This window comes from Mastigoproctus giganteus, chromosome 4 (assembly GCF_048544385.1).
Source record: "Mastigoproctus giganteus isolate SK-2022 chromosome 4, ASM4854438v1, whole genome shotgun sequence".
Lineage (NCBI taxonomy): Eukaryota > Metazoa > Arthropoda > Arachnida > Uropygi > Thelyphonidae > Mastigoproctus > Mastigoproctus giganteus.
The window spans coordinates 132,272,942-132,285,479 of NC_143578.1; the positions used below are offsets into that span (position 1 = coordinate 132,272,942).

The window sequence follows — 12,538 nt, forward strand, 5'->3', positions numbered from 1 at the left end:
ATCAACCCAGGAGGTAAAATCAAAGTTGTCAGATTCATTGGAAGAGTTATTAGAGAAATTTAGTTTTCTCTTTAACATAATTTATGGTAATGAAACTAGAGATTACACCCCCTTTTTTTATTGGGATTTATAAATCATGACCTTGAATTTGTGAACAAAGCAAAAGACGCCTCGGGTGGATACTTTTGTGGAATTTAAAGGCAATCTGCATTTCAAGAGAGTGGAGAGGTGGTCATTCCATAGGATTTGTCAATGCCTACATTTCTTGGCTTATACAAATGAAGCGCAGCCATCATGTCAACCAATCTATTACATGTGGAAGAGAAAGGGGGAACTGTAAAAAACGTCACACCCATATATTATATGTCCTTGAACTGCGCGTATTCTCTGGTTGGTTTGCATATCTGTTTTGCTGGATTAAAAATCCTTGATACCCTGGCCTGAGGCTGACTAACTCAGCTATGGAGTGAAAAAATCTCATAAAAATTCCTCGCGTCGTTCAGAGGATATGAATCCTGTCCTTTTCCACCCTGTGTGAGGAGGACAGTGAAGTTTCTTCGTTGGAGATACTTCGTTGCGAAGAAAACTTCTGTTTTCACTGATTGGAAAGTCTTGCTTGATTTTTCTTATTAATGTTAACCATGAAAAAAGGATAGGTGGTTAGACAGATTGGAGATATATGAATCAGTTGATACGTCAGTAATTTGAAATCTGTAGCGATCCTATCTTGGTAATGGACCTCGATGAGGTGGAAAGTTGCGGAAACTGGAGGCAATCAAGGATCTTATATTCACTTACTAGCTTATGAAATAAAAGCAGAATCATCAAGGAGAAGAGGATTAAAATCTTCGAGAATGATGAAATTCAGAATTGACGACATAAGATAGTCTAAGGTAAGTGGAAATAACTGGTGGGCTCAGCAGACAATGATAACGTAGAACTTGAGAATAAATATATACTGCTCACAGCGACCACCTCGCTTTTGGGGATATTGTTTTTAACAGCCAAAAAGAAGGTTAAAAGGAAGATATGGGCCAAGGTAGATAACCGATCGGTGAACATTAAGAAGAGAAGGGAGTTTATTATTTAAGCTCCTGACATTCTGCCAGAATGTCAAACAATGTTGATGTGCAAACTGATATATCTCAGACAGCGAACACAACGGGCTGAGAAGTACTTATGTGGCGCACTATGGCCATAGATGCCGATGCGCCTAAAAAATTCCCAAACAAACAAAGTACTTATGCATTTTTTGTAAAGTGGTCCAGACAGGCGTTATTTATTGACATAGAATATACTTCCTAAGGTGTGTAGTTTTGCTAGTTATATGTTATCAACTAACCGAGTGACATCAGTATGAAAAGTTGAGAGCGTAGTCAAAAGAAACAGCAAAAATAGATAGGTTTAAGTTAAACCTATGATTTTATTTTTGCTTTGAATTCTTTAAACCGTTTAAAGAATTCCAAGAGTTGAGAATTCGTATGATCATCTGGAAAGTTAACGGACGAGAAATTTTTCTCTAAATAACCACTCTTATACCACGTGACAGACAAAGCGTTTCAATTTTAATAGTCGCTAGCTTGTGCGTAGCGAAAAAAAAAAAAATTAAAGCGTGTGTACCCTGTACGCACGAAAGATGTTTTATGTGAAAGCATCCTTGACCTGGAAGAGGTTAGTGAAATCCATTTGTAGAATAGTATGATTGCGACATCAAGACAGCGGCACAATCATAAGGAACTGATTGTGATGCCTATTGCCTTCAACCACGCCTGCCAGCAAGTAACTCAACTAAACTCTAGGTAAGATTTTCACGAAATTTATGTTTGGACCTTTTAGAAAGATCTGATGAGCATTCCAAATATCATTAAAATCGGTCTAATAGAAATTCTACAATTATTATTTCTTTGTTCGTCCGCCTGTATGTAATAACTCTTCCCAATGGATGGATTTTACGGAAATTTTATATTTCGCTGTGTAAGAATCATTTGTTGACCCTTCTTATGATTCATTAAAAATCACACCAATAGAATACCAGCAATTATTATTTTTTTGCAAAAAAAAAAGAAAAGAAAATAATAATTGCTGGAGTAACTGTGAATGACCGGTTGGTTTGGGTTTCCACAGAACAAGATTTAGTTTGTTCAACGATTGTGTTGAACAAACTAAAAGTGGGAAATACGTAAAACATTCACATGTTCAGCAAACGGTCATACAAAATATGACAATAAAGGATGAATGTCTAATTAGCATGATTAAGTACGCATCAAGGAAAAGGAAGCCGTAACAACCCAGCGCCCTCACACAAAAACAATGGTAAAACAGTTTTCGCCCCATCTCAGATACGTTGCTTTAGTAGTTGGTTTTCTCTTAGATTAGCATAAAAGCAGTTCAGGTCATAATGCTCCAGTGCGTTGCGTCTGTAAATTGTGCATTCTAGAGATCCGCTTGTCCGTTTCTCCCAAAGACAAGAGAAGCAACAAATTTTTAAAAGGTGTGGTGTAGTGTCGTGTTCATGCACCAAGGTAATGTCTTGCGAGTTCTGTTTTTCTCCATCATTATATTTATGAGACAAATTTGAACCGGTGAACTCTTTACTCAAGTGTTCGTGTGAATGTTGTAACTAGGGCAAAAAAAAAAAAAAAAAAAAAAAAACTTAAAGGAAAAAAAAAGTCATAGAGTAAAAAAAAAAGAGAGAAATGACAAAAGCAGCTTTAGTAGACAAATTACCGAAATTCCTTGACCAGAACTAACTACTCTTTATTTCCAGGAAGTGAACGCAATTTCAAGTTGCAGTCCCTCGTCTCTACTCCGACCTTGCTCGTTCGAAGTCTTCAAGATGACAAGATCACTGCTTAATGAACGGCGGACAGAACGCGGTAATTTCCCGTTCTGGGTGCACATGGCCAAGTTAGGGTGCATGCCCACTACTCTTCGCCCCGCTTGCCCCCTCCCCATCCCACTCCACGCCATCGGTTCCGGTTAAGAGTTAAGCAAGACGACCGCAGTTCGGAGAGGAAACGCTATTGGCACTGCTAATCTTCCTGTAATTAAATTTAAATCTCCCTAATCCTACACTGACATCAGGCATTAAGTCTTCATACTGGCCAGTGTGCTAATGTACAAAGCGCGAGCCAGCCAAACAGCCCAACTGACAAAGCCACATTCTTAGTTTCGATAGGATGTTTCCATGCTTTACTTGTCTTGTAGCTGTCTGCCTCGGAGAGGTCATCACTCGGTCACAGATGAGTGTTATTAAAATATGAGAGCGAGACTTTCTATCTATATGATTTTAGTCTCATACTCTTCAGCAGTGGAATAAAATCGAATCTGAGGGGTGTTCAGAAAAAGAATATACAATGGAGAAGAAAATGTCCGAGAGAGAGAAGAGAATCATGGGAACAAATAAATTGAAGGACAGGGACCAATTATAACAAAGGGTAAATTTGGAAGTGGAAAGATTTTTCTGTGAAATTATCTGAGGCAGTTCCATCTTCGACAATATTAGTATATTTAAAAATATTTAACTATCTAATTATCATTTTTTTAAAAAAAAACACCAAAAAAGGTCTACTCAATGAAAACGACTGTATGTCGACTTTGGGTCTCTCTGTCTGGAACACATAAAAAGAAGGAATCGCATATTTTATCTGAAAGAATTCCTAATGATTACTCCGAATTTTCCTAACTAAAGTATGGAAAACTGGGAGTCCTTGAAGATTAAAAAGTTGCAGGAATACAGTAATATAAGGGAGTTGTTACGCGGACATACCAAATAGTCCTGTAGTAGGGCTCTCAAGAACTCAACTCGTCACTAATGCAAGGCGGATGATCATGCAAAGTAACTTAAGTGTGCTGCGTGTCCTATATTAAATGAAAACATAAATATAAGGAAATCTAGGATGAATTGGAAAAAGATAGCTCTTTATCTTCCAGAGACAAAGATGTTGGGAAAAAATATATGAAATTACAAAGGTAAATTCCCTAATATCTATGTTGGCGCATTTTGGTGATCACGTTACTGAATTTCCAGGGCATATTTGCAGTTGTTGAAGTTCTTTAAATCACGAATATGGTATTTAGAAAACTATTATTAGTACGAAACTGGTCTGACAGAAATGAATAATAGTAGTCGATATCGACAACACCAATAATCTTAAATTAATTATACATAAAATATAACCAAGCGCCTATGACTATATTATATATAGTGATTTAAGTATTAAATAAGATTCCCCACTTTGCTACTTTACTCTGGAATTAAGCGACCTCTTTTAGTATATTTTTTTATGCGTAACACCATGTAAGACTAGAGGGATTCCAGAATATATTTTTTAAACGTCCTTTCCACAGAAAGCATGATACGAGTTGGAAGGCTTCCTTGTTTATAAATTTAACCTGGGAGTTCAGAATTCCTTATCATAAAAAGCGAAATGTAGTTCGATATTTTCCCGGTAGATGGCAATGACTCTGCCGATAGCTGGGTACGTACGTACATGTAACAAATGGACGTAGATTTAAGTCAAAAATATAACAAGTTTCTTCCGATTTGCGTTAACAATAATTTATTTATAAACTAAAACCTAACAAGCAGTCATTTGTTTTCTCGATCAAAACGGACTACTTTTGTTCGCTTAGGTTTTCAACTTCACACATACAAATGCAAGCAACCAGCATTTGAGCAACGTCGTATGCTCTTCTAAGTAGTATTTTAACCCATAAAAAAAAAAACAAAAAACCTTGAAATCATGAGGAATATTTTAATGTTATCAAACCTAAATTTCCCGAATATAAAAAATAAAAGAAAGGCATATTTAAATGAATTTATCCTCATTATTATGCCATTTAACCAATAACTATTTCAACCAATAAACGATGTTTATTAGTTGAAATAGTTATAACCAGATGAAATTCTGGACTCGATAAAACTCTGCAAGTCATTTTTGGGTGCATACTAAAAATTCTCACTACAAACAGTGTATGGCTATCACGTTTAGCGAAAAAAAAATACTGTACTTAAAAATTCTCACTATGGGGTAATTCAGTATAGATCTGGAATGAAAACTAAAAATTGAATAGTAAGTTATGTAAATGAAATGCAACATACAGATGATAAAAATTAGCAGATGTCCTCTACTCTTCTCATGCTTTTAGACTATCCTGGCTAGAATGATGAATTACATTCAAATTTTCGGGGGCCGGACCTTAGGGATACAGCGATAGTATAGAATTCTATTGTGAAGTTGTATACAAGATATCGGGTTTCAACTAAGTGATTCGTTACGCAATGAAACTCTTATGGATTCATCGCTAAAGGGGAGTTCGTTCAGATAAGAATGAGTGAATACAAAGTTGCGGAAACTTGGCACTTGCATTATCGTTAATAGATTGTTATTAAATACGTAGTTCTTATTAGCAGTCCCGGGCGCAGTAAGATATTAATTTTTATTAAGAATTTATGTGGGAGGGAAATCCACCATTAATCAGGTGTGCAGCTTTCTCATCAAAGACCTCCTTTATCTTTTTATTTATGGCTTGATGGAACGACATTAGCGTTGTTTTAATGCCTCGGACACCACAGCGTGTTCGATTGATTAGTAAGAACCTTGACTAAAGTCTATAAAAACTTCTAATTAAAAGCAAGAAACTGTCAGTTGGTTTCTATAAAAGAAGTAAGGGAGGTTATCGTTGTGGACACAGATCTTCTAGACTATTCTTGCTTCTTTCGAGATCTTCCTGAAAACTTATAAGTGAAAGCTGAGGGGGATATTGCCTTTTCTAGTTATTAAGTATTGTTATGGCTAAAAACAAACAAGAGTTTCTTGAAAAGTAGTATTTCTCATCCTTCCCATCCCTATGACCTCGGGGTTTGATAGGCATTGATATGACTTCATATTAATAAATGGCTAAATGAAAAGGCACATGAAATAGAACAGAAAATTTTATAAGAAAGCGAAGAAGAATAAACGTTATCCTTCCAAAATTGAGAACTACAACTAACATGTCATCCACATTATAGAAAGAAGCATATTTTGTTATTAAATTTTGCCATTTCATAAAATCATAAAAAGAGAAACTTTAATTTAAAAGAGAAACGTTAATTTAAAATTATTTTTAGTAATCGACACGTGAGATTTTTCTCCTTGTCAATGTCCATATTTCAAGCCTGCCTTGTACGGGAAAAGGAAATTTGAGTTTCCAATGTGGGGGGGGGGGTGAATTCCTGACAGGTTAAATTTCGTGCAATATAATTCGACGCTTAAGACTTGCCATTACTTGTTTCAATTATACTTTAACCACAAAACACAGTAATATGATTTGGTCTTCATTTTAAAGTTTCTTAGACAGCTGAAACTGGTGGTCCACTGGAATAGCACGACATTCTTTTATTGTCTCTGTTACTGTGCTCAATAATTGATTATCAAAGAAATTTTGCCAGAAAATATCGTAATTCAAACCAAAATTAGAATTTAAAAAAAGAAAAGAAAAACAGCTAGCTCAGCGCATTTCCTCGAAAGTGTCTGAACTTTTTATTTTCCACATGAGACACCTTCAAATATGAATGGATATAATAGTAGTAGCACCTAAAGAGTGGTTAACGTTTAAATGTTGCGTTTATCCAAGGTCTGTTTTTATTATCTCAACCACAGTGAAGCTCGACAACGCCTGTTCTAACCAACATGATTGCTTTACAGAAGCATAAATATTTTGTACTAACAAAACTAATTACTGTCCGAAATCTTCATAACGAATCATAAGGCACACAGGTATTTTATGACATATTAATGACCATGTTTTACGGAAAAAACTTAAGTAAATTAACTTAAAAGTAAACTTTTCCCTTCTTACTCGAATATGAACTAAAACTTATGCAACCTTCCGAAGACAGAAACCAACAAGCTGATAATTTTCATTATCCTATCGTCTGATTGGGCAACTAATAGTGATTTTTATTTCAGCAATTTTCATTCAGAGTAACAAAAAGCCAAGCCTAAAAAATGTTCGATCTCATTCTAAATAATGTTCTGTCATCAAAAGGTGCTTTCAAATAAACAGTGCTGCGAAATTTGCACTCATCATTCCGGTTGTTTGTAGAGAACTGAGTTTATTTTAATTTTTACATCTGCTTGTAGCATAAAATCGTACCTGAAATTGCACAGCCATTTATACATAGCTGTAGAACCATGAATAAAAAATAATGCTTAATGTAACTTCGTTCTCCAGTTAATTACTCCGATATCTTCTGTTTGTGTCCCCTCTGTGCAGTGTTCGCTTATCGGGAGCGACTGTAGCTGTATACTACCAAAGGACCCACTGTCTGCCGTATGATTAACTGCATCTCCAACCGGAAACACTCTACCTCCATCAGCAATCAGGCCAGGAGTGGCCGGATGTTGCTTAAAAGAGTGCGCACATTGCTATACCTGCACAGTTCCCTGAGGCACAAACCCATGACGCTGGTGGATAAACAAGAAAGCTCTCTCTCCCTCTTCTTTTCCCATTCTCTTCACTGAGGATGTCATTCACTTGAAATCCTTGTCGTAACATTGTTCTCAATTATTCACGTAAAAATAACGACCGTTGGCAAAGGCGGCAGAAGGTGTTTAATCTCCCTGTTTGTCTATTGAGTATATGGATAGAAAGACAAAGGTTAAGACTGAGTTCCTAGCGTATTGCGATGTAGGTTTTGAACTTATTCGGTTCGAAGTAGCTAATCAGCTATTTTTGAGACAGGCATCTAAATGCATTAATTTCCAACTGAAATTTCTGGTCTTTGTGTACTTTTCAGAGAAAGAAGAACAACGCGCAACTGCAAGCGAAACGAAAATAGCTTTAGCCTAAGAGATATTTACGGCTTTATTTTCCACCATTTGTTTTTCAGTTGTTACAACTACAAAACTGTTAAGGGGTGGAAACTGATATGGAAGCCGATTTCGATTCCGAATTTACATTGCAATGCTGATTTAATTGTCTTAAATCAATCAATAACGCCACGGATTTCTGCTCTAAAATGAGTTTCCTGCGAGTATGAGCTATTTCTTAAAATTTATTCACACAGCCTAGTAAAAAAAAATCACTAATATTATACAAAACTTGTCATTACCTGAATATAATTATCTTCATCTTTGATACAGAGAAGCATCTGCTAAGAAGAGCAATTTATTAATCATCTAACGAACTCTTTGTGCGAAAAGGCCCTAGTCAACCTGTGAGACAGTAACAAAATGACATTTTAACATCTGGATTTCCTTATGGAGATATTATGACAGATACTGTCAAAAGGAAATATAGTTGAAACTATTCTCCCTTATCAGGTGATAAGAGAAAAGTTACTGTTAATTATATCCATTAAAACAAAGCCATTATTTATTAAGATAGATAAGTACGTTGAATAATTCATACAGTTTATGATATTTGCCTAACTATAGGAATCAGAACTCCAGAAATACTTTTTCTCTCCATCACTAGCATCCAAAAATAAATCTGCATTTTCTAATTCACGTAATATTTAACTTCGCTGTCACTTAAATCATTTTAGGTAGATATCACTGTAAACATGCATGATTCGTCGAGTTTAAATAACTGAATTTTAAATATTATTTTACTTTAGAGAAGTACTCATTAATCTGATTATACTTTTATCTGAATTGCTTCAAACGATTATTATTTCTGAGATCCTTTTTAAATGAGAAATAGACTGAAATTTGAGCTAAACGAGGACTGCATTAATCCCACTTCTAGTTTAAAGTATTTAGTTTTTAATAAAAAAATATATATATTCAACCCTTCGCGAATTTTGTTTTTGAAAATACCTGCTTAAAACTTTATCAGGAAAAAGATGGGCTCGAACCAATTTTTTTTCTAAGGAACAATAAAAACAATTTCTCTTCGTTTTTTCCCTCTCGGCGGTAATACATAATGAAGTTTCCTCCAGTAGGTGTGTGAATGCGGTGATGGAACAAGTACTGCCTGCTCAATCTGACTCCATTGTTTGCAGGCCGTGCAGCGGTTTGTGATCCTGTAATTCAGGCTTTCCTGCATGAAGCTGAACACTGCCGAGAAGCTACAGCAACAGGCGACCCCATATCGCGGTCGATATTGGGAGTGGCAGGGATTCAACAGGCTTCGGCTAATGGAGGCGGCTAACGGAGAGGCCGCCGCGCGAGCGTTCTCCTTATGGCCGATCGATACTATCTTGGCTGCCACGAGCATTGGTAGAGACCTCGCTGGAAACTTGGAGCAGACGGTGCAACAGTGACATGTTGCTTCAGACCGAGTACATCCAACAAGTGGAAACCTGTTGAAGGCGAAATGCATCGAAGATCGGCAGCGTTAAGGTTACAAGGAGTCATAAAAGCCAGAAGGGAACACGAACAAGACGAAATATACTATCACACGGGAAAAAACTGCAAGATGTGGGGGGGGGATAAAAAGTGCATTCAAACAGTCAGTTAAAAATCAACAGGAAGTTAAAGCAGCTAAACGGCAAAAAAAAAAATATATATATATATATAGTATATATATATATTTACTAATAGTATAAATGGCAGGTACATATTAAATATATACGTAACAAAAATTGATTAAAACATTTAAATGAAGAGAAATTATGATTTCTTAAGCTGTAATTAATGAAACAGATTAGTGCTTTTTGATTGGAGTATTCGGAAATCTCAGTACTTCTGTGTTTATAGGATAGTGCTATTTTTGCTCCCCGAATACAACTTTTCAGGGGAAAATTTGACATAGTTAAACTGCCAAGTGGATAGTTGCTAAAATAAATTTTTTTCATTAAATTAACAATAAAATATATGAAGTATTTAAGGCTGGTAAATTAACGACCTTTCTTACGAGCTGCTAATAGGCGAAACAGCTTTAATGATAAATTAAGGAAGGTCTAAATCATCAGCGCAACATTTTTATAGTATGTGGAACATGAGGCATAATTCCTTTTGACTTATAAATCCAAGTCAAAACAGGTAATGATAAAATTAGTTATTTTGTGCTGGTTAAAACTAATTTTAAGGTAACCACCTGAAAAAAAAAAAAAGACTTATTATATCTTTCCATAATATGTATAGATTTTTAATATGAAAACGAAAGTATACACATATACACTAAGTGACCACTGAAATATATCCACCTAATAATGTGTTGATTCTTCCTAGTCTAAGGTAATCTACACGTTGTGGCATTGATGTTACGAGATTAGCAAACATCCGTAAATGACACTCCACGATATCCGCATAGCCTCCCAAAAGTGCATCACAATGACAGTGAGGAATTCGAATGTCGTAACAGCCCGATGGACCTCATCCCACAGATACAGTTTAGAGCTAAAAAACCAAGAAAGGAAAACAAAATCGAATATTTTCCAAACTATATCTGCGCATGACTGATAGACCCGCGTGGTAACACAGTGGATATATGCATTGTCCTCGCCTGAGTTCCAATCCCGTCGATAACGCAAGGAAATATTATGGGCTTTTTTCACAAAGTGACTGACAGTCGGTCTCAGGCGAGGGTTGTGTGATTTTTCCTACTAGCAAAAGCAAACCGACCGAAGGATGCATACAATTACAGACAACATACTGAAACCTCACAGCCTTTGCTTTGGCTCTTAACACGCACCTAAGGCATGCCTGGTTGAGTGTACTGTCCTATTGAAAGATATCATCACCGTGAGGTTTGTTGTTGGTTGTGTTTTAAGAGCATCGGCAAATAAGGCCATGTTGCTCCGTGTATGTCTGTAAAATGCGTGTGTTCTGAGGTCGATTTTCTGTTTTTCTGGACTAAAAACCCGAGTTTAAGGGAGAAAAAACCATGCTACCGTCGCCTTAGACCGACTAACTCAGCCAAGTTGTGAAAAAGACATAAAAATTCCTCTCGTCATCGACGGGACTTGAACTCAGGTCTTTTTCACCCGTGTGGGGAGGACGGCGATCCTACCAACTGTGCTACCCACGAGGGCCACAGTGGGGGAACAAAAAGAATATCAGCACTATACCCATACCCACAGAAAATACTATACCCACAGAAAAGTTCAGGCAGCTCACGGCTCTCTACCAACAAAACATTTCTTAGCTAATAACAATTCTGCCGCCAGCCTCCACAGTCTGAAGGATATATATCAGATCTGCTGCCTCCTGTTCTCTTTTCCACAAGCTGATCTTGCTATAGGCATGACGGAAAAAGAGATAATTCATAAACCAAGATACCTTTTTCCATTACTCGACTGTCAAATAGCGAAGTTTTTGACACCACACAAGTTACATCGCACTGTCAAAATGAAATGGGTCTTGACTGCTCGGAGTTGTATTCTGAGGTGAGGTTCTCTGCTGTCATAGATATGTGCTGGACGTTTCATCCTTCTTTCACTCCGCGTCTTCCACCACATCGACAAACCATCCACCACCTTTAACACTTCAACAAATCATGAAAATTTTCATTTTCGACACAATTACCAGTTTGCTTATTTTAGGATGTAGCGAACGGAACAATTCATTCTCCATCATTGTGGTGTGTGGCTCTATTTCAATTGTCACTGAGTATATATCAAGAACAGAAGAGAAAAATCTTGGATATCTAATGAAAAGATCACGTGTATCCTCTGTGGCAGCTTAGTCGACACGATACGTTGCCATCTATGGAGAGATCGGGTCAGATTCCCGTCAATGACTGGAGAAATTTCTGAAGTCCTCTTCAATCGAGGCTGTAGTTAGCCTATCTGAGGGAAGGAGTTACTCCAGGTTCTTTCAGCTCTAACAACATGAAAATCGACCCACGAACACGATCTTCCACAGACATAACACACACTAACCACTGCAAGAGAGTCAAGTCGCTGTTGTTATAGGGTTTCAGGTATATATACAGGGTGGTGATTCAGGAGGAACAGTAAATTGACTAATTTTTACAGTTCACAATAAATGTTCGAAAATCCCACCGAGAACCTCAATGCACTTTGTAACTCTTGTAGTAATATGACGTGTTGTTCTTGAGGTCGTCTTGGCGTTTCTTTATGAGGGCAGCAGTATCCAAAATGCGAGCGAGATCGTCTCTTGTATTCGCATATTCTTTGTATACTGCGCTTTCATCCACCTCCCCACAAACAAAAATCTAACGGAGTGAGGTCTGGAGACCTTGATGGTCAATGACCGCGTCCGATCCATCGTTCAAGGAAAGTTCGATTTAGATATTGTATCACCAGACAGGTATAATATGCAGGATGCTGAAAGCACATACCAATCCTTGTAGCCAAGGGAACATCCTCTAATTTTGGTGGAAGTTCGTTTCTAGAAATTCTAGGTAAATAGGCCCTGTAAGACGATTTTGTAACACAACAGGCCCAATCAACTGATTTTCGGTGATACCCCACCACATGTTTACAGAAAAGCGATGTTGAAAATTTGTTTCTACAGTGGTATGTGGATTCTCGTCTGACCACCTATGAGAGTTACGGGTGTTGTTGATACAGTCACGGGTAAAAGTAGCTTCATCGCTTAACAGTATTAATGGAATTAATCGGTGATTAGCATTTACC

At 36.9% G+C, this 12,538-nt stretch overlaps 1 long non-coding RNA gene across 1 annotated transcript in view; it reads right to left on the minus strand.

The window, feature by feature from the left end:
* Nucleotides 1–8,101: 8,101 nt before the first annotated feature.
* LOC150087070 (uncharacterized) overlaps nt 8,102–12,538 on the minus strand; it is a 442,591-nt gene continuing 438,154 nt past the window's right edge. The window contains exon 3 of the long non-coding RNA XR_016546869.1: nt 8,102–8,204. This is a non-coding gene — a long non-coding RNA (uncharacterized LOC150087070). The remainder of the gene's footprint in view (nt 8,205–12,538) is intronic.